Source organism: Berghia stephanieae, chromosome 5, assembly GCF_034508935.2.
Source record: "Berghia stephanieae isolate SIO BIC M18660-M18661 chromosome 5, UCSD_Bste_1.3, whole genome shotgun sequence".
Taxonomy (NCBI): Eukaryota; Metazoa; Mollusca; class Gastropoda; order Nudibranchia; family Aeolidiidae; genus Berghia; species Berghia stephanieae.
In genome coordinates, this window is record NC_088364.1 from 78,777,956 (window position 1) to 78,801,553 (window position 23,598).

At 37.8% G+C, this 23,598-nt stretch overlaps 1 protein-coding gene across 1 annotated transcript in view; it reads right to left on the reverse strand.

The window, feature by feature from the left end:
* LOC144973662 (uncharacterized) overlaps positions 1 to 9,040 on the reverse strand; it is a 41,380-nt gene extending 32,340 nt beyond the window's left edge. Inside the window, exon 1 of the mRNA XM_078916391.1 lies at positions 8,638 to 9,040. The gene's annotated coding sequence lies outside the window, so the exon portion shown is untranslated. The remainder of the gene's footprint in view (positions 1 to 8,637) is intronic.
* Between the last annotated feature and the right edge of the window lie 14,558 nt (positions 9,041 to 23,598).

Below are 23,598 nucleotides of genomic sequence, written 5' to 3' on the forward strand. Positions count from 1 at the left end.
CTACGCACCATTTTGTCACCATGATATTGTTGATGTAGTTGTTCTGATGAATGAAACTGCTTTAAACAGAACGAAGTCAAAGGTATTGGGAAAGGATTTCATTTTACATTTTTGTGGGCGACTTGATTATCAAATTAACCACTGACATATCTGAATTCCTGATGATTTTGTCGGTCATTCAGCTGACATTGAAAACAGTTAAGAACATTCTGTTCCTGTAGTTATATATTTCAATAGCCTCAACTTTCCCAGGATTTTAAATAAATCAATACATATACTCAATACCCACTCTCACGCATCGCCAGGTGTTAATCGTTATCACCCTCGGCACAATTTAAAAAAAGCCATGTGTTATAGCTACAGAGCTGACACCGCATATTCTCACCTAGGTGCTAGGCATGTGTTAGATCGTCAATAGTAAAAGGCACATAAACGACCTATTAGAAATTCACCAGAGTACAGACGCTACAACGATGACACCTAAAACACGATTGGTCTAAAGAAAACAACCAATAGTAAACCTGGCAAGCCCAAATCATGGAATATTTTTGGCTCCTTGTGATTCTCTAACTCCAGAGAGAAACACATATAAACTATGACAGTGATAAAACTAGCTATCTCTCATTTCATCTACTTTGAGCTCACTGCTTTATAGGGAACCCGGAAGTTCTGTATAGCGAGAAACATGTGAGAATGAGGGTAGGTGATAAACATACATTGTGTTAAAATTAATTAATCCCAATTAAACTTGAGTATAGGAGTGATAATTAATATTATGTGTTCGCCTGGCCGTCAGTAGACACAACCAAAAATAACAGAAATCAATAACTCATGTTATCAACAGTAATTGATAACTCGTGCTATTATAAACATATTTCATTCGCTATCTTTATCTATATATTTATATATATATATTATTGTATGTATATATAATGTATGCCTTCCAAATGAATGAATTACCTTGCGCGAACTACATTTACCAATGTGCTATCGCTAATACACGATAGTTCTATTCATCATTTATATGCATTGATTATTGTGCTCTCATGATACATACCTTTCCCCATCCCACTGACTCGATGTGTCCCGTTAATTAAATTCTTAACACATCTTATAACCAGTGGTGATGTCAAGGGTATTAATTGAAATCACGACCCCGCTAATCATAGGAATATTAACATGTTGCAACCTCGTCAAAGATTTGCTCCGATATTTTCACAGATCGGGGTACTGACTGAACCTGCATCCTGTGACTGACCAAATAGAACGGCCTAACACGCATCATGTCACCATCTAGAACTTGACTACAAATGATACAGAGTGAAATCTGGCAAGCGGTCGGCTGAAACTACTGAACCATAACGGCTCCTGTCCCATATAACGGAAAAACCTTAGCGCCGCCCAGACACTTCGAAAGTTAAGCCCACTCAGTAACAAAATGTTTGTGATACGAGATGAAGATTGAATACCCATAATCTAAATTTAATGAATTAAAACCACCACTATTATTCTTTGGCTAATTACCTGTTAACTTGTTATTGTATGAGGCAATTCTGTTGATTTATATTAAAATACTTTTTCTTTAACGGGGATTAATATTTACCTTCTGAACCTACCTATCCCTATATAACGTACGAATAATCTACCTACAAGAGATGAGTAGAAAAGGGCCAGAAGACAATAGAGAATAATAATTTTTTTATTTTTTTGGCGGTGATGGGGTTTGAACCTGCGACCTTATTGGTACGACAACTCCGCCTGGCCGGTGAGAGCGTGACTCTACCGTATGAGCTATCCATGAACCAAAAAAAAATCGTATCAAACTCAGGTCATTCATTATTAGAGCCTTCTCTCACCGACTACTGGAGGTAGCGGGTACACACACACACAGCCATCGCAAAGTTACCTGGCCAGAAGTTAAGCTTAATAGCCAATATTCTCAACACAAACATATAACATAGAAACAATTGAGACATTGAGTATGCACCGGTATATGGGGTGAATTTTTAATTCAGAAAAGTGGGCGGAGCAGGCACTTATGTTGGTAACAAACAAGAGATGAAGTGAGTAGAAGAGTGCCAGAAGACAAAAAAATAATAATAATAATAATAATAATAATAATTTTATTCTCTATTGTCTTCTGGCACTTTTCTACTCACTTCATCTCTTGTTGTTACCACCATAAGTGCCTGCTCCACCCACTTTTCTGAATAATCTACCACTACTCTACTACTACTACCTATTTTTTTAAACCTGAAAAATATTATTACTATCCGTCATCTGTCAAAGTGTCAGGAGCTTGACCCGACTATAACAGGGAAAAATAAAAGTGACACCAGACACTAGTCTATGGGGAAACTATCTGACTCCTATCTCTCTACTCCTACTTGCCACCCTCCTACATAGACGTGACAGTTCCCACCATTTACATGTCTTATTTTTAGCAAAAAATCGTTCTGATTATAATAAAGATTAAAAGGCATTGTCATTTTGGCGAGAACCCAAACAAGAGATTTAATTTTCATTCAACATTCGTACAATTTAAGACACCGCATCATCTCCAAAGGGAAACCAAAGTAGGACAGCAGATTATTTTAATCTTAGAGAAAAAAACGAATAATAAAATTCCACCGTAGGAAAATCGAAGCAAGATGAGAGCTATCAGAAGTCGTTTTTTTATCAATAAGATAATGAAAGAATGTTTCCAACCTCATCTAATGCCACTCCTTCCTAATCATTGGCTTGGCATGCAATTTCATCAAAAAGAGCCTGCGTTTTCACATGTACCAATGCACGCAAATCTTTAGGTTTGTATAAAAATAAAAACATCAATATCTTAACCTTTATCCAAGCTTATAAACAAAGCATAAAAATTTGTGGGACAATATGAACCTCTATTGTGCATAGAGTAAAGTTAGAACAGAAACTCAATCGCAGGAATGCCATTTTGCTAACTTTGGTGATATGTGGGTCTATGGCAAATTAGTATTGCCAATCTCTACATGATAAATATGCTAGAATGATATGCTGCATCTCAATTTCGTGAATATCATCCTAAGATGGTTCTCCTCCACATTTTAGAAAATTTTATACGGCACATTTCCAGACAGATGGTTTGGGGAAATAGACTCGATTGTCTGGCCGCCTGTGTCACGGGACATTTCTCTGTATGGCGTTTTGCTATGACACCACATTAAGGCATTGTTTATTCAGCTCCCACATTTGTTGTTCGAACGCTTCCCATGAAAATATAGGCTGTCATTGAATCCGTCACACTACAAAACCTTTAAAACTCAATGAAAGAACTCAGAAATTAGTTAGATTTGCCGTAGCAATCATATTGAGCCGCATTGAGTAGAAGAAAGCGGAAAACAAAATGTGCACATTTTTATGTATTCGCATATTCACATACAAAGTATATTGGCCGCAACGTTTTCAGTTAAAGACTTTATGGACATCTTGTAACGTCAAATCTATCAGGGTCGATCCTGTCCTGTCTGACATCACCACTAAGAAGGATGCCTTGTTGACATACCTGTAGAAGAGTTCTTAAAAAGCAACAGACACACATTTTGAGTAGGCTTAAAAGCTAAAATCTAAAAGTAAAAAATATAATTGTGAGGAATTTGAAATTCACCTTGCTGAAATCCGCTTGAAATATGAGGAACATTCTTCTACTTCTTTCTTTTTAATCGGTTGAAAACCAACTGTTTTACGAATAAATTTGGTTTTTAAAATTGCATTTGTATGTATTTTAGCTTTTTAAAGCAACTTTTTTATTTATCATTCGAATTTCTTGATTTTTATATCATTTTTCACCTCTCAATGAGACAAAAACGTTGATGTACTCGTCTGATTCAAACGAGTTTAAAACACAAAATTCGTTTTTAGACTGCGAATCCAGCCTCACTAAAATTATTCATGAGCGTTGAGACAGTTACGTAACCATTACATACAAAACCTTGTGATCCAGGCCACAGGGCTTTTGGTGTTACACAACCACTCGTCACTTTCGGTCAACCGTGTCCTTTGAAGGTGTACCGCCTTTATGAAGGCTATCAAACGATATGCAGCATCGGTACTACCGAGATCTCGTTCATGGCGACGAGATGTGGCGTAAGAAGACTATATCCGGGTAACTTTTTTTCTCGTATCTCGTCGATCGGTACGATTTCGTTAAGAGTCTCTTATGTGTACTATTGACGTTTCTCTTTGTACTTTGAGTACACGGCGACGCAATATAATGCTAGTGAGAGGCACGTGACTGACCGATCAAAATCGGATTTCATGTGAGCTGACTAAGGAAGTCCGAGACTAAAATCTTGGCACCTTTGGACTAAGTTTGGCCAAGTTTTAGTCACTTGCTGAGGCCGGACTCCAAGCTTAGTCTGAGACTAGTTACATAGCGTCGACAAGACAGCAGCTATTTTTAGATTGAGAGAGCTTCGATTCGGATGGAAAATACGTCGGTTACGAATAACAGAGGCAAAAGTGTCTTGTTGCTATTGACACGGGTTTTAAAAAGCTATAAGATAAGTGGAGATAGTCGAAAATATACATTTTTGTGAGTAAAAACTTTTTTTTTAATGAATCTAATCGGCTCGCGAGTTGCAAGAGAACGGAGACTCGAAATCAAAGGGTTTGCGTTAAAGAACAACAACAACAACAAACCGATTAGAAAATATAGTGGAGACAAAAGTTATTATGCTGGCACTGTAACTGACTGCACTAATGTGAATCATCAAAACACACTTTCTGTTTCGTTTGTTTGTTTGCTTTGCTGACAGTCGACAATGGACATCATTGTAGTCTATCAGTTTCAGCAGACAATCCGTCAATATCGCGTGTTTGATTCATCATGGCAAAGGTAAGGTCAATAAATATGAAACGGAACGAAATTTTATCTATAATGGATGTGTTGCTAATTTACCCTTTGGAAATCTTTTTGCGTTGAAAGTATGAAGGCTGGTATCTTACATGCCATTGTAAACTAGAGAGCGTAATGATACCGCACAAAATAGCCGAATTAATCACCCTCCTCACAACGCCCACAGAGTCTAGCTAGTCAGAGGCACAGAGACTAGAAAACGTTAACGAAATTCAATTTTTTTTTTTTTTTTTTTTTTTTTTTTTTTTGCCACTTGCTCCGCTTAGGCTTAGACTAGCAGGTCATTTACTAGATTAGTAAATAACTAAATCTAGTCCGCGTTCATGAAAACGGGCACTGGATACATCAATATTTTACAATCTTTCGAGGGACAAATGAATCAAAATAAAAAAAATTAGAATGCTGAAATATATCTTGTACACTAACTAATTCGACTGTGGAATCCACATTCAGTTTCAGTTTTAAACCCATGTCGAATCCACATGTGGACGTGTCAAATCCACATTCAGTTTCAGTTTTAAACCCATGTCGAATCCACGTGTCGACGTGTCAAATCCACATTCAGTTTCATAAATAGTTGACATCGAGACCAAGATCATGACTTGGTCTTCCCACAAGTCATACATATGGAATATTCAAAGTGGTTCAACCTGGTTGGAACTGGATTTCATGCGAAATAGGCCATGGGTAAGCCCCGCATCTGGCGTTCGGAAAATACATAATTAAAGCTACTGTCCGAATTGCAACCCTTATAAGTTACTTCTCTTGTTAATGTAGACAAAACCAATACGAGCAATTGAAATGGCCTCTCGGCAAGCTGAGTGATAGAATCTTTTTTTTGAATTATCTGCTACCGATCAAGAATAAATACTGCAGGCCTATTAAATTTTTTTTTAAAAACCGAGTCCAAAATGCAAAATGTATTAATTTCATATGCGCGTTCCTAAAATAATTACAAACAATGGAAAATGGGTAGGACCACAAAGCGAGAGGGAAAAAAAAAACAATTCAGTCATATCGAGCTAAAACAACGCTCATAAATAAAATAATTATCAATCGACATAACATTCAACGAACGTGACGATAAGTCAATCAACTCAAAATTTATGATTCAAGTGTTTAATAAAATTTGAACTCAACTTCTATTGAACATTTTCCAACTTCGTAAAAGAACTAAACGGAGCTTTTCGTATTTCGGCACAGGGAAATATTTTCTGCAATTAATATCTTATATATTTAACTCACTTACCGTAGAATCATTTCTCAATATTAAGAAGGGAAAATGGTTCGTATAAATTTAGAGGTACCATAACCTGATATTGATATTGATTCAATGCAAGTACTCCCATCTCATTGTCCCGCTAACCGGAAGGTTGACACACACAATAAAAATGATGGCGTCCGTTTTCGATGGGATTTGACGAGACAAATTTTATTTTTCGATATAATCATCACGATGTCTAATCAATCTCATGAAACACGAACCCATCTTCATCTAAAAAGTTTAAATATAAAACCAGAAAATAGAAGTTGCATTGAAGGAAAAATAATGTTATAGAAAGACCTTAGTAAATGTTGTGGTCAGTCAGCTGGCTCCGTAGCGCAATGGACAAGCTGTCAGACTTTAACCCTGAAAGTACCGGGTTCGATTCCCATTGTGGACATCTTTTTTTTTTAAAGTTAACTTTATTGAGAAAGACATCATTTTTGATTGTTTTATTTATTTATTTTTTTATTTTTTTTTTGTTTTTTTCTTCTTCTTTTTTTTCAAAAACTTTTTATCATGTTTTTAAAAAACTTCGATTTTTATTTTCTAAAAATATTTATTCATTTGAGAACAGTACAGTATTTGTGTGCCATGTTTCTTTTTACTTTGATTTTTTAAATTTTTGTTATTATTCTTTAATTTATTATCATTGTATAAACGTATATCGGTAATCACTAAGCAGCGTGCTAAACTACAATCTAAAACTATTTAAGCCTCATGGACGTAAGCAGTAGTGCGGGGCGGTCCTTGGCAAGCTTAAGGACCACGGTCCTACGGTCCCTGGGAAATGAAAACCGCCAGGACCGGTCCTAGGACCGGCGGTCCTTTTCGACATTGAACATTGACTGTTGGAAGTTCGAACCGTTTTGACCTTTGGGACCATGGGATCGTTCATTCTTGAACCGTTAAAGACCGCTACACGATGAAAACCGTGGTCTACAGGAGTAAAACACACGGAGTAGTCACACTCATTTCAAATTGTAACCTGATTAGAGAAGAGGGGTGATGCCTTCTTTATTTGCTCACCGTACTTCATTGTTACTTCGATAATTTAATAAAATTTGAAATTTATCCCCATTGATCGAGTTGTTCGTGGCGTTGATACACAAACGCAACTCCTCCCCCCCCCCCCCCAACACACACACACACACATTAGAGGGCAGCGAGCATTGAAGAGTAAGAGAGAGACGTGAAGTTATAATAAGAGGGGGTGGATGCGGCGGTAATAAGTTAATAAGTAATAAGTGGGGTCCATGGTGACTTTTCGCCAGATCTAACAAACCCAGCTACCCATTCACTGCTGAGTAGACAGGGATTCAGAAAAAACTCGACTGCACCCGGGATCGATCTCTGGCCCTTTGCGTATAAAGAGAGTGCTCTATCAACTGAGCTATCGGGGTCCCCAAATATTCTATTGGACTTTTTTTAAATACAGACGTAAAAACTGGGTTTTTTTTTTTTTTTTGGAAGAAAGAAACTAATGAAACTCATATTATTTGATTAGTTAAAACACCAAACGAAATTTTAATATTATTGTATTATTTTAAATGACAACAATGCGATAGAAAGGAGTGGTGACAAGAGATGGACAAAAGAAAACAAAAAATCGGACTTGCTACTTGCTATGTTCGACACACACACACACACACATCTTTAGTAGTCACATGCATTTCAAACAATAACCCATTAGAAAGAGGGGTCATGCCTTCATCATAGATCATTGTCATTGCGATCATTATGGTGTAGTAAATTTTGAAATTTACCCCGTATAATGGAATCGTCCAAGGCGTGCGCCTCCTGTTCCCCCCATCTCACACCCGAAAGGGCGGTTTGCGGAGTGGAGGGAGGTGGTCGTCTGCCTCTATGGTCGTCTGTGTCGTTTAGTGTATGGCAAAGGGGGGTGGGTGCGATTAATTAAGTGGGATGGGTGGTGATTGGTGGAAGATAGGCTACCGAGGCAACGAATCGCTGGGGAAGTAGTAGGCTATGGCGCGAGACCGTTGAAAGGTGATAAGTGAGGACCGCCGCCGGTCTTCCCCTATGGGACCGGTCTCCGGTTCACAGCTAAAAGACCGTGGGACCGCCGGTCCAGACCGGTCTTCAGCGGGGCACGAGTAAGCAGCAACATTTTCATTAATTAACCGTCACCGGCAACGGAGGTGCATAAAAAACGGTGCGATTTTTTACACCTCCAATGGAGGTGCATAAAAACGGTGCGTTTTTGTACACCTTCAGCGGAGGTGCATAAAAACGCCACCATATTCAAATTGTTCTATGTGCCTTAATAAAATGGTTTTCACTATCTAAAATAATAATAATAATAATAATAATAATAATAATAATAATAATAATAATAATAATAATAATAATAATAATAATAATAATAATAATAATAATAATAATAATAATAATAATAATAATAATAATATATTGGGGAAAAAACCTAGAATCTACAGACATGATCATGATTTGGTCTACTCACAAGTCATAGGGATAGAATATTATATAGGATATCCAAACTGGTTCAAACTGGCTGAGACTGGTTTTCATGAGAAATCAGCCAACAAGCTCCGCCTTGTGTACACAGCGTGGAAACTGGAACAGGTCGTTGATAACACGGATTTAAATTGCCGAATAAAATATTCATTTACACATGGTCAAGAACTCCGTACTTATGCCTGTTTTAAAATAATGTTTTGTTATTTTCATCCAAAAAAAAAAAATGATAAGAATGACTACAACATGAAATCATTACACGCGAAGTGTCTATGACTTATTCTCGCGCCATAAATCGCGAACGAGTAACGAGCTAACTAACCGTTCCCATCATCCCTTCACTGGCCTATTTATTTCGCCTATCGGTGGGAAAGGCTTGTTGTCACACTAACCTCCAGATAAAATCTCCAGCCGCTGAGCTCGAATGTGAGTGAGAGGTTTTACGTCGCAAGAGGGGTTGTGTGTTACCTAGTACCTAGTGTCGGAGACAAACACAATGGGCCTCGTTCTTTTCCCACTGTTCGCAACACGCCGTGTTTAGTAAGAGTAGGCTCGGCTCGACATAAGATGAAGAAATAGAAATGAAGTGAGTAGGCTAGAGAATAAAAATTCGAGATAGAGTGTGTCGGTGGGAGAAATGTAAAAAAAAAAAAAATTTAAAAACGGAACTGTATGGTATGAAATTATTTAGTAGGAAGGGAGACACATTTTTATGAAAGAGTAGATCCTATTGTGCGATGGCTTAGAATGAAAAATAAATAAATAAATAAACATTATGTCCGTATGTATGTTGATATTGATCACTTCTAAGTCCACAGTTTTGAGATGTGGGTGAGTGCGATGGTGATAAGAAATGATTTAAAATCATGTCGTCAACAGTTTTTAAATCTGTTTATGTAGCGTAAAAGCGCTATGCTCTGCGTTTAGCCAAAATGCTCGTCCGTTTGTGTGTTTGTTAATTTTAAACCGGTTTTTGTAACTCTCAAATACTTGGGTGTCAGTCTGTGTGTTAGTTAATTTTCAACCGGGATTCGTAACTCGCACATAACATACTGGTTGTCAGTTTGTTGTTACTGATTTCGAACCATGTACCGTAGCATTGTACCTTCTTGTTGGATGAAAGTGAACTCTCTCTCTCTCTCTCTCTCTCTCTCTCTCTCTCTCTCTCTCTCTCTCTCTCTCTCTCTCTCTCTCTCTCATTATACTTCTATCTATATACATATATGCTAAATCGCCGAAATAAACCGACAGGCCGGCTTTTTGTCAAGCCAGTATGACGCCTTGCCGGTTTTCCAGATGCCCCCCCCCCCCCCCCCCCACCCCCCACCACCAAAAAAAAAACCCATTTCTTTTTTTTGTAGTTCTGGCCAACAATCACCACCGTAATCGTCATCATCGGAGTCCAAGCACCACAATCGCATCATCATCACTCCCACCACTTCTACAACCACCTTCACATCATGATCACTACAACAACAACATCATTACCCCTACTACTACAACCATCACATCAACATCACTACCACTTTTACTAAAACCACCACCACACCATAATCATCACAACCACCACTACAGTATCATCATCACTAGCATTGACACCATTATTACAACCATCACCACATCATCACCATCAATACCACCACAACTACAACTGCAACTACCACCATATCATTTTCAACACATACACACACACACGCACCTCGGCTACAACCACCACCACCACCACCACGTCATTATCACAAACAATACTATTACAACTACCACCATCACATCATCTTCACTAACACTTTTACTACAACCACCACATCATCATCATCACTCACATCTACTACTACTACAACCACCACAACTACACCATCCTCACTACCACTTCTACTGCAATCATCATCACTAAAACTACAACTACAATCACCACATCATCATCATTACCAGTACTACTACAACCACCATATCCACATCATCATCACTACCTCTACCACTACTTATACCACAACCACCTCAACATCATCACTACCAACACTACTACAACCACAACTATCACATCATCATCACTACCAATATTACTACAACCATCTCCATCTAATCATCATCCCGACCAATATTACCACAACCACAACCGCCACATCATCATTACAACCAATGCTAATACGACAAACACACACTCATCAATATTACCACCACTATTACACAACCATCACAACCACATCGTCTTCGCCTCTTCTACAACCACCATCACAGCAACATCATCATGACCAATATTACAACAACCATCACCACCACATAACTACTACTACTACTACTACTACTACTACTACTACTACTACTACTACTACTACTACTACTACTACTACTACTACTACTATTACTATTACTACTTCTACTACTACTACTACTACTACTACTACTACTACTACTACTACTACTACTACTACTACTACTACTACTGTTACTACTACTACTACAACTGCTATTACTACAACTACTACTACTACTACTACTACTGCTACTACTACTACTACTGCTACTACTACTACTACTACTACTACTACTACTACTACTACTACTACTATTACTACCACCACTACTATTACTACCACTACTACTACTACTACTACTACTACTACTACTACTACTACTACTACTACTACTACTACTACTAATAATAATAATACTACTACTACTACTGCTACTACTACTACTGCTACTACTACTACTACTACTACTACTACTACTACTACTACTACTACTACTACTACTACTACTACTACTAGATGGGCATGTTTAGGAAAATTGGGAATTCCCGCGAGGGTGTTCGACATGCTAAAATAAAATGACAATAAATCACAAAATGCAACATATAAAAATAAATGAACTGTTACAGGTGAAAATGTGGTATCATAATAATATTCTTACAAATGGGTGGGTACAACAGCAATTTGGTTATTGTGTAACACATGAATAAACAGTGTGCGAGTTGCTTGTTTGTAAATAAAAATGAAGATATGGGAATTACATCAATATTATATAAAGAAATAAAATATACATTTTGAATGCATGAATATCCCCGATCTAAGGAGAGTAAATTTGTCTTTTAAAGTTAACTGGAACAGGAGAAATAAATATATCAATAAAAAGATGTATCAACCGACACCGAGTACAAGGAAAACAATAATAATACTACTACTCTGCTTAGTTATCAGAGATACCTGTCGGAATACACACATACGCTCACACACACTACCCCCATGCATCACTGCTTGCCGCGTTAGACACACATATACACACACACGAATGCTAGCCTATAGTAGTTAGGCGTAGTAGTAATAGTAATAAAATGGCATTCTATTACACTTATTTCAGAAAAAAAAATGGTTGAAAACCAACTGTTTTACGAATAAATTTGATTTTTAAAATTGCTTTTGTTTATTTTAGCTTTTTTTAGCAACTTTTTTATTTATCGGCCGATTTTCTTGATTTTTATATCATTCTTTATATCTCAATGAGACGAGATCAGTGATATACTTTGTTTGTTTCAAATGTAACTAGAACATAATTTGGCTTTTTAACCTATCAACCGTGCCTGGATAATATATTCAGCAACGTGATGATTGTGACGCAACTATGCCATGAGCGCCTTCCAGTGTTTCAACGATGGTTCATTTCATTGTTGACGGCTGTTTAGCCATGAGTGACCGTAGAAAGTTCGACAAATGGATGAGGCCAAGTCTGCAAAGATAGATCATCATCAAGCCCTACTGCAACCTCCTCGTGGTGTCGAACGGTAACAGGTCAAGCTGGCTAACTGCAGAGGGCGACAAGAATAGGCAATGGCAAACCATTCTTGTAACTTTGCCGAGTTAACTGCATGAATAAGTCCAAAAAGTTAAACGGTGACAGCGTAAAGTAAAGGGGAGCACGTTTTCACTGACTGCTGCCTCGCTCGGTTGGGAGCGTGATGTTCGTCAGGTCACACCGAACCGTCAGCCAGTTACTAGGCGAAATAAATTTAACAAATGTGACAAAACCAAAATTGGGACATGGAATGTCAGGACCTGTGCCCAAAAAGGAAAACTAAACAACATTCTAAAATAAATGAAACGGCTCAAAATAAATATTCTTGGCCTGGCAGAGATGAGATGGAAAGAGCAGGGAACCATGTCAAAACAAGAAAACAACACGACATATAAGATCATATGGAGTGGTGGAACCTCTTTCCAAAAAGGAGTAGGGATGATCTTAGACTAACAATCAACAAAGGGCACGTAGCAATCTCAGACAGAGTTTTGCTGGTTAAGCTAAGAGGACCTGTAGTTGACACCAATATTATTCAAGTTTATGCACCAACAGAAGAGGCGACAAATGCAGATATGACAGAGTTTTACCATTCACTAGACAAAACGAATGTGTAAATCACAAGAAGTCCTTATGGTAATGGGGGACCTAAATGCTAAGATTGGCAGAGGCAGAGATGGTGACATAATCGGACCACATGGACTCGGAGACAGAAATGAACGAGGAAACATCTGGGCAGATTGGTGTAGAACAAATAAATTAATGATTTCAAACACCTGGTTTCAACAACACCCAAGAAGAACCTGGACATGGCAATCACCAAGGGACAGAGCAAGGAACCAGATAGACTTTATAGCAGTATCATCAAGATTCAGAAATGGCATATTAAATTGCAAAACCTACCCAGGCGCCGATGTAGACAGTGACCATGTCCCCGTTGTTTGTACAGTAAGGATAAAGTTTAAAGCTATTCAGAGAACAGCTGGTAGAATACAGAGGGATTACAGTTTATGCAAAGACAATGGCATACAAACAAAAATGAGAGAAGAATTTGAAAGTGCACTCATGATACAAAGCCAAAGTGAACCTGATAATGAAAAATGTGAAAAACAATTTGATATATTCCAAAAGTGTGTCAAAGCAACTGCAGAAAAGCATTTACCAATAGCTCAAATAAACAGCAAAAAGGAATGGATGACAAATGAAATTCTAAACCTATTTGAAGAAAGACGAAAATGCAACAGAGGGTCTGCAGAATACCAAACATTGAACAACCACATTAAATCCAAATGCATCGAGGCACACGAGAACTATCTAGACTGGAAATGCTGCGAAATCGAAAGAGAATACAAACCCAACCCCCAACAAGCTCACCAAAGAATAAGAGCACTATCAGGGAAAAGGAAAAGCAAAGCAGCAGGAAGTTGTATCCAGAACAAACAAGGGGAACTGCTATTTGAAGAACAACATATAGAAAGCCGATAGACGAACTGTACAATGATCCAATAGAAATGAACCACCACTGAAATTCAAAGAACCATTAAGCGGACCAAAAATCACTAAAAGTGAAATTGAACATGCCATGGAACGAATGAGGGATGGTAAAGCAACAGGCCCTGATGAAATATCTGTAGAGGTATTAAAAAGCCTAGGAGATCTAGCAATTGATGAACTTCACATATTATTCAACAATATATACAACACTGGGAAAATTCCAGAAGATCTCTGTAACTCTATTTTCATAGCAATACCAAAGAAAGCAGGTGCAGTCAGGTGCGAAAATTTTAGAACTATAAGTTTAATAAGCCACAGCAACAAAATACTGTTGCATATAATTATCAACAGGCTAAGGAATAAGATTAAGCCCGAAATCGCAGAAGAACAATATGGATTCCAACCTGACAGAGGGACAAGGAACGCAATATACCTCCTCCGTGTTTTAAGTGAAAGAGCTATACAGGTTCAGACCCCACTATACCTCTGTTTTGTCGACTACAAAAAAGCTTTTGATAGAGTACGCCACGAAGAAATACTAAAACAACTGCACTCCATTGGCGCTGATGAGAAAGACCTCAGACTCATGCAAAAATTATACTACACCCAGCAGGCATCTATCAAAATCGGAAACTCTACAGGAAATTCCATTCCTATTAAGAAAGGAGTCCGTCAAGGGTGTGTTGCCTCACCAGATCTGTTTAATCTATACCAAGAAACAAGCATGAGGGGCATAACTAATATGGAGGGAATAAAAGTAGGAGGTCACAACATAAATAATATAAGATACGCAGACGATACGGTACTCGTTGCAACATCAGAAATCCAACTTCAAAAGATTGTTGACAAAGTGGTAGTAGATAGTGAAGCCAAGGGAATGGAAGTGGATATCACCAAAACGGAATGCATGGTAATACAGAAAAACCCCGAAAACAACAACACCTGCAATATAACGATTCACGGCGAGCAACTTACCAACGTAGAAAGTTTTAAATACCTAGGTTCAATAGTGACAACATATGGAAGATGTAACCGAGACATACGAGCAAGAATAACTCAAGCCAAACAGGCCCTCATGGACCTCGGAAACATTTTGAAAAACAAACAGATGTCGTTCGGCATTAGATTCCGAGTCTTGAAGTGCTACGTGTGGCCAATCTTGTTATACGGATGCGAAAGCTGGACTACAAATGCAGAAACACAAAAGAACACTGAAGCTTTTGAAATGTGGTGTTTGAGAAGGATGCAGAGAATATCGTATACTGCACACAAAACGAACGAAGAAGTGCTAAAACAAACATACCAACTAAGGAAACTAATGCCCTTAATAGCGGATCGACAACTATCCTTTTTCGGACACATAGTAAGGAAAGATAAGAATGAATACCTGGCAAGTTGTGGAAAAATACCTGGTAAACGCGCCCGGGGGAGACAAAGAAAAACACTCATAGACCAACTGAACGGCTTCACCAACCTAACAATCCAAGAGCTGTTTGCAAAAGCAAGAGACAGGGAGGAATGGAGAGAGATAATTCATGCAGTATCCGAAGCCTGGACCAGGCATGGAACGTAGAAGAAGAAGAAGAAGAAGAAGAAGAAGAAGAAGAAGAAGAAGAAGAAGAAGAAGAAGAAGAAGACCGTAGAAAACGAAAAGGCGACTGCAGAGATCAAAGGGTAGGCTTATATCATCAAATGATGTCTACATGATTGACATGGCCATATAGGAAACTCAATATCTACTCCCCCATAAAGAATCTGAACACGAGAGGGTTAGATACGATGGCGGCGATTAGCCACTAAAAAGTGGCTGCTGTCTGGTCTGCTCCTAGTAGTCTGTGGTCCTGACCTCCCATAGTGGGCAGGGTGGCATTTTCTGTGTCTTCTATCCCCCTATATCTGTTTTCCAATTCGCTTTCTGTCTTTGTCTTGGATGAGATTACTTGGTTTTGCCCTGGCCCTGGCCGTATTGCTTGGCTGGAACTATGGGGGGTGGTCACCAATTGGAATTCAACCCAGGGCTACCGGAGGTGAACACCAGTTGGGATTGAACCCGGGACTATAGGAGGTGGACACCCGTGGGGAGTGAGTTCAAGGCTATGAGAGGGGGACACCACTGGGGAGTGAACATGGGGCTATGAAAGTGGACACCACTGGAGAGTGAACCCAGGTGTATGGAAGGTGGAACCAATGGGGATTGAACCCGGGACTATGGAAGTTGTCGACAAGATGTGACCTTAGAAGCCCCTCAGTAATTAAGATTAATCTACATAAAATATCTAATTTAAACGAAATAATCTTCAAGTTTCACCGAAATCAAATGATGCGAAACTACAAAATCACATATGTACAACGAACTTATCTACGAACGATAACTCTGAGCAGTTAGAATTGAGCTTTTATATAGAGCAATATCCACTAAACGTGCTCTAGCGCTTTACAAGGCCAACAGCAACACTTAACTTGTAGGACGGGACATGACGCCTATTAGGCGATATTACATTTATTTCGGACTGAGACAACGCTGTTAACGGCCAGGTTAATCATTTTACACATGAGTACGGTGAGAGAATGTGAGTAAAGAACCTTTTCCTAGGACTCAACTATGCGCCAACCGAGGCTCGAACCCAGGACCTTCCGATCCGAAAGTGAGTGTCATACCACAAGACCAGCTCGCCGCATAGCAGTTATGGAGGCGGAAGAGGTTGCAGTATGTGCATTGATCTTTAACATTAAAGTTATGAAAAGCACTATTACTATTCTTGTTGTTATGCTCTTTTTGATGGATAGATAAACAATACTTACCAAAGTTGAAGGTTGTCTGTTATTCTACAACACTGGTCGATTGTGAATTCATTTGAGTGATGATAAACTCTCCAGTTTACCAATCACACTTTAAATTTTGAGCGGGCTACTCTATGAGCCCAGACACTACCCAACTCTAAAATAAACTGCTCATGGATCGTATGAAGATAAAATAATCTATTGACAGAACTAGAGGAGAGGGGACATGATAATGATAGAAAGGGAGGTCAAATGAATTCACAATCGACCAGTGTTGTAGAATTACGGACAACCTTCAACTTCCGTAAGTATCGTTTACCTATCCATTCTACAACACAATACGATTCAATAGTCTGATGTCACGCCGCACGGCAACGGCGGCCATCTTGGTTCTAAACAAAGAAAATCATTACTTTTTTTTTTTCATGCTGGCTAGAACTTTTCATATGCCTTGTGATCAGAATGTGTAAAAGACAAAACATGATCAATTTTATGGGGTTATTTCCTCTAGATAAGCTTTTATGCTCGCCGGGGTAATATTTCGTACGGGCGTCCGCCATTGTTCCGATAGTTTAGAGCCAGTGTTACTAAGTTACCATGCGTCATAAGGAAGGAAGTGACGTTACGACTGTTGAAGAGTATTGGTCGAATTATTAATTCATATGAGACTGTAAAACGCCGATTAGCCAGGAAGTATCATGGCTTCATACTAACTAAAATCGTGAAATATAATGAAATATAATATGATAAATAAATAGTCCAAATCTAAGAATCCATTCCATTAAATGCATATTACCCTGCGTGACAGTTTGGTAAGGTCTGTTCCGAAGAGAGTCATTTTGAAAACCCGAGTAACAAATGCAGAAACACTCTATCTAAACGTAAAATCGCTTGCCTCTACCCAAAAACTACATAAGTCAAAAGTCGAGGTCAGACCACAAAAAAAAAAAATTAAAGCAGCGCTATATTCACTAAAGGTGCTCAAAGCACTTTTTAGGGTTCCTGGCCAACAGCAAAACATGTAAGACGTGACATGACGCCTGTTAGGCGATATTACAATTGTTTCCGACAGAGACAACGTTGTATACAGCGAGGTAGCCTACTCAATTTATACGTGAACAGGATGAGAGAATGTGAGTAAAGAGCCTCTTCCAAGGACCCAATTATGCGCCACTCGGAGCGGGACTCGAACACAGTGCCTTCCAATCCGAAGGCGATGTCATACCACAAGACCACATGCATAGCCGCACAAGAATGTGATGAGAGAGAATAGATATACATATGTATTGAAGGAGGAGAGGGAGTGAGTAAAGTTCTTGGATATATCTAGAAAGAATCAAGTTGACGTCACTCATATCTTTGTTATTGTTTTTAGACACCCGTTTTTGTGATTAGTTCTCATTAAATTATATCAATCAGACTATAAACTCTCAATGTTCCATCTGTCGGCTCGAAGTTGAGAGTGAACGAGAGAACGTCAAAGAACAACAACAACAAAAAATGATTTGACAGTATAGGGGAGACAAAAATCATTCTGTTGACATTGCAATTGACTGAAATAATGTGATTAATCAGAACACACATTCTCTTTTGTATAATTATTTGTTTGTTTTTTTCTGTTCAATTTCTTTGAGTTTTAATCTCAGTGTTCGTTGTCTCAATGAAACTGCCATTGGCCTTAATATATGATTGACAGTGGACAATGGACATCATTGCAGTATATGACAGTAGTAATATAAAAAGCATGAGAAACCGTTGTTAAATTGTTAAATTAAAAATTGCATGATCAGCAGTTTATAACAATAGTGTGTAAGTGTGTTATAGTATTACACATGTGTAATAGGTGTGTCAATTGTATTATTGTTGTGTGTTGTACACACTTTGCAGTTATTTTTAATTGTATTATTGTGTGTTTTACACACTTTGTAATTATTAATGTCGTTAATATACATATGTAGGAGAAACCGTTATTAAATTGTAAAATATGTATTATCATTTTATTATAGTAGTTTGTAAGTTTGTTATAGTATTAGATATATGTAAAACGTGTGTTAATTTTATTATTGTCGTGTGTTTTACACACTTTGTAGTTATTTTAAAAATTGTATTATTGTGTGTTTTTTACACACTTTGTAATTATTTCTTAACATACATGCGCAGGAGAAACCGTTGTTAATTTGTTTAATATGTATTATGATTATTTTATTATAGTGTAATTAATTGTGTTATAGTATAAGATATATCTAATCCTTGTGTTGATTGTATTATTGTTGTGTGTTTTGCACTCTTTGTAATTATTTCCGTCTTAGATGTACGATAGCTATATTGATAAGATTTAAAAAATAGATAACAAAAAGTCCATGATTTAATGGCATTGTCCTAATGTAATGTCTGTGAATAGATCATAGAATTAAACGAATGAGAATACGTACGAAGCCTAAAAAGTGTCCACCAATGAAAGCATTCAGCGCCATTTTGTTGTTGCCTGAGAATGTAGTAATTACCATTCATTCGGTATCTATGTCAACATAACGACACAAGAAAAACAACAAACAATATCAAAATCCACAATAAAATGTTTCAGAACTGTTGCGTATATTTATGGCACAACGAAGCTGTCAAAAAATGAAGTTAGAGAATGTGTGTAATCATGTATTATAATAACCTGTGTGTTTTCCAACCACCACATCATCTACTACTACAACCACCACCACAATATCATCACTAACACTACTACTACAACCACCAGCCCCACATCATTATCACTACCACTACTACTACACCACCACCAGCACATCATCATCACTACCACTACTACAATCACCACAACCACATCGTCATCACTACCACTACTACTGCAACCACCACCACCATATCATCATCATTACCACTACTACCACAACCACCACCACCACTACTACTACAACTACCACCACATCACTACCTCAACTACTACAACCACCACCACAATAGCATCACTACCACTACTACTACAACCACCACAACCACATCGTCATCACGACCACTACTACTACAACCACCACCATATCATTACCATTACCACTACTACTACAACCACCACTACCACCATATCATTACCATTACCACTACTACTACAACCACCACAACCACATCGTCATCACTACCACTACTACTACAACCACCACCACATCATCATCACTATCACTACTACTACAACTACAACCACCACCACATTATCATCACTACCACTACTACCACTGCAACCACCACCACCATATCATCATCATTGAAATATTTTTTTTTTTAATTGAGCTTTATATAGTGCAATATCTACTAAATGTGCTCAAAGCGCTTTACAAGGGGTCTCTGGTCAACATTTAACATGTAGGACGGGACATGACGCCTGTTAGGCGATATTACAATTTTTCGGACAAAGACAACTCTGTTAACGGCCAGGTACTCATTTTACACCTGAGTACGGTGAGAGAATGTGAGTAAAGAGCCTTATCCAAGGACTCAACTATGCGCCGAGCGCGAGGCTCGAACCCAGGACATTCCGATCCGGAAGCGAGTGTCATACTACTAGACCACATAGCCGCATCATTACCACTACTACTACAAACACCACCACCACATCATCATCACGACCACTACTACTACAACCACCACCACCACCATATCATTACCATTACCACTACTACTACAACCACCACCACATCATCATCACTACCACTACTACTACAACTACAATCATCACCACCACCACACCATCATCACTATTACTACTACAACTACAACCACCACCAAAACCACATCACCTCACTAACACTCAGTACTACAATCACTACCATTAGGTTTTGGAGCTTTACTTCATTTGAAATAAGGAAACTTCTGAATTGTATTTGGCATTGTGTTTATATATCATAATATAATTCTAATCAGTTATCTATTTAGAACTAGATACTATCCAATATGTATGCCAAATACCACCCCAATTCCCCTTTCTTGTGTGCGGGAATTCCTCTTTCGGCATTGAAATTGAGTGTGAGAGAGTCATCACTACACACATAAACAACAGAAACAATTTAAAAACAAGACTATGACACGCAACCACTCACACACGAGGCTATACTATTTATCCTTTTCTCTATATAGATAGTATGCAGATGACGTCACTCAGGCCTTTGTTATTGTTTTTGCCATCCGCGTTTGTGAGTTGTTCTCACTAAACTGTATTAACCAGACTATAAAAGTTCATGGTTACACATAGTTTGTGTGTTGGTCCGTTATACTTCCGGATGGCAATGTTGTGAACTCCTTGGCCAAGCGCATTCTATCTATAGAATAGATAGTATGCAGATGACGTCACTCAGGCCTTTGTTATTTTTTTTGCCATCCGCGTTTGTGAGTTGTTCTCACTAAACTGTATTAACCAGACTATAAAAGTTCATGGTTACACAGAGTTTGTGTGTTGGTCCGTTATACTTCCGGATGGCAATGTTGTGAACTCCTTGGCCAAGCGCATTCTATCTATAGGACAAGACAAACAATAGCTTGACTCTCGCTACACTTCGCATTGATGTTTGTCGTCTCACGAGTTCAACTCTCGGTCGACCTGTCAATATTCCTTTTTGCCTCGGACGTAATCATTAATAGAATGTTGTATGGTTTTGACCGTGAAGAAAACCTTAAGAAGTCACATTTATATCATTTTAGAGAGATCGTTTTGAATAATTTTGAGTTAAACGAGCGAGCAGCAACTTGTTTTCATGAACGGCCGATCAGCGCTTGTTTACTATAGTAACGCGATTCCCAGCCAACATCAAAATGGCGGATATTTTTCTCACCGAGGCCGCTGGTTGAATAAGAGCACCGTACGGTTTCGATTGGGTAAATTCCTTGGAATAGATACGAAGATGCAACGTCACATAAGTTAATAACACTCACTTTAAACAATGTTGATATATTTTAGAATAATAATAATCATAGGTTCAAAATTACTCATAATAGATCTCGCATCTCTATTTGGATTTGAACTTGAGACATTTTCGTGCGATAGAAAGACGCCTTACAATTTGATCAATAAAGAATCGGTGTGTGAATACGACACATGGTCGTGAGCAAAACACTTCGTTGTTTTCTTGCTATCCTTGTCTTATGACACACTCGATACTCGTAAAAACAGATGGCAGGGGAATAATCTTCGTTCACTCGTCACGTCTTATTGGTACATCTATATTCCGTTCGTGTTATCACCCAATTGACAATGATGATTTGTTAACAACGATCATCTCCAAATGTAACCCCCCTCCTTCTTCACGTTTTACAGTCTAATTCAATAAATGGAATACAGCTGCTCTAAATAATTAGTTCGAGTTATTTAGTCATTCATCACAAGACTTCGCGAAAACGTTATAGAAATAAAAAATAATATACTATCAACTTAAGTAACTGGGACTGTAATTTTGATTATCTCGCCTCATTGGACACTACATTCTAAATATCTCATTTTATTTTGTGTCACCTCACCATTACCATCGCATCATGAATTTAAAATTTCTAGCATCAAAAAAAATATTCCATTATTTAAACTAAAAAAGATCTTGATATATACAAATGTTCATTAAAAAATAATTATCACGCGTGTCCAATGATGCGACGTAAAGATAATTTACCCACCAAACGAAGAAGAGATAAATCAAAGATAGTGCAGGGTGTAACAAATACATTCGTTTCGTTTCAAGAAGTGAACTCAACACTGAAATTATGATGAACTGTTTTATTCGATTCATATTATTGTTAATAGAAAAACAGATTAAAGTAGATACCATGTCAGTCAAATCCCCTTTCTTCGTATTCCCCTCCTCTCTTTGAAAATGGATTTTAGAATCGATGATACCAAACGACTATTTTTCGAATTAACAAATTATGATCTGGACTTAATAAACCGTAATCACAGACACGTTAGTAGTTGCATTGTCCTGATTTGGTGATGTCTGTGAATCTTAAATACAAAAATGTCCGAAATAACACGATGTCAGGCACAATATTACTCGCGGTAATCAATGTTGATATATTTTTTTTTTAATAATCATAGGTTCAAACTGACTTAAAATAGGTGTAATATCTCTATACAGATTTAATCATGAGAAGTTTTGTTTAATAGTTAAACGCCTTACCACTTATCAACGAAAGGGATCACCATATGAAATCGACACATGGTTATTTGGTGAATTTAGCAACAAAGTGTCTGTTTGCTGTCACCCTTATCGTCTCAAACAGTCAATTTTAAAGAATTATGTAGTTTTTCAAGTGATTTACTGTACTGGGATGGAAGAATTATCATGTATGGTTGTGTTGTTTTTTTTTCTTGGGTCATTTTTCTAAAGCGGGTCTTGTAGTTTGTAATTTCCGTCTTAAATGCCATTTGCTTTATTTTTTTAAATAAAACGACGGAGAATTTTATTTAATGCAATTAAAGTAGGTAGCGTTCTTGTCTAGGTCTGGTAAAATAATGAGATGACGTCATACACTTAATACAATCCCCGTAGACAATGTTGATATTGTAGAAACCTCCGGTATAGAGATTAGAACATGAATTCGAAATCAAGACGTTTTGGTATGGTAGTTAGACAATCTATCCATCGACCAATTAAAGCCTCTTCACTATGTGAATACGACTAGTAGATGGGTGCAATAGGAGGTGAATGTTTTCATTGAAATTTCACGTAGGATCAATTAAATAGAAATACGACCGATAAGCAATGTCCATGTGTCCACACAAGTTAAACCCAATATCATGTTTTACAGTCATATACTCTTTACCCAATATCATTTTTGGAAACACTTTGATTGGGTTAATGAAAAATTTACATCTGAATCAAAACTAAAAAGAATT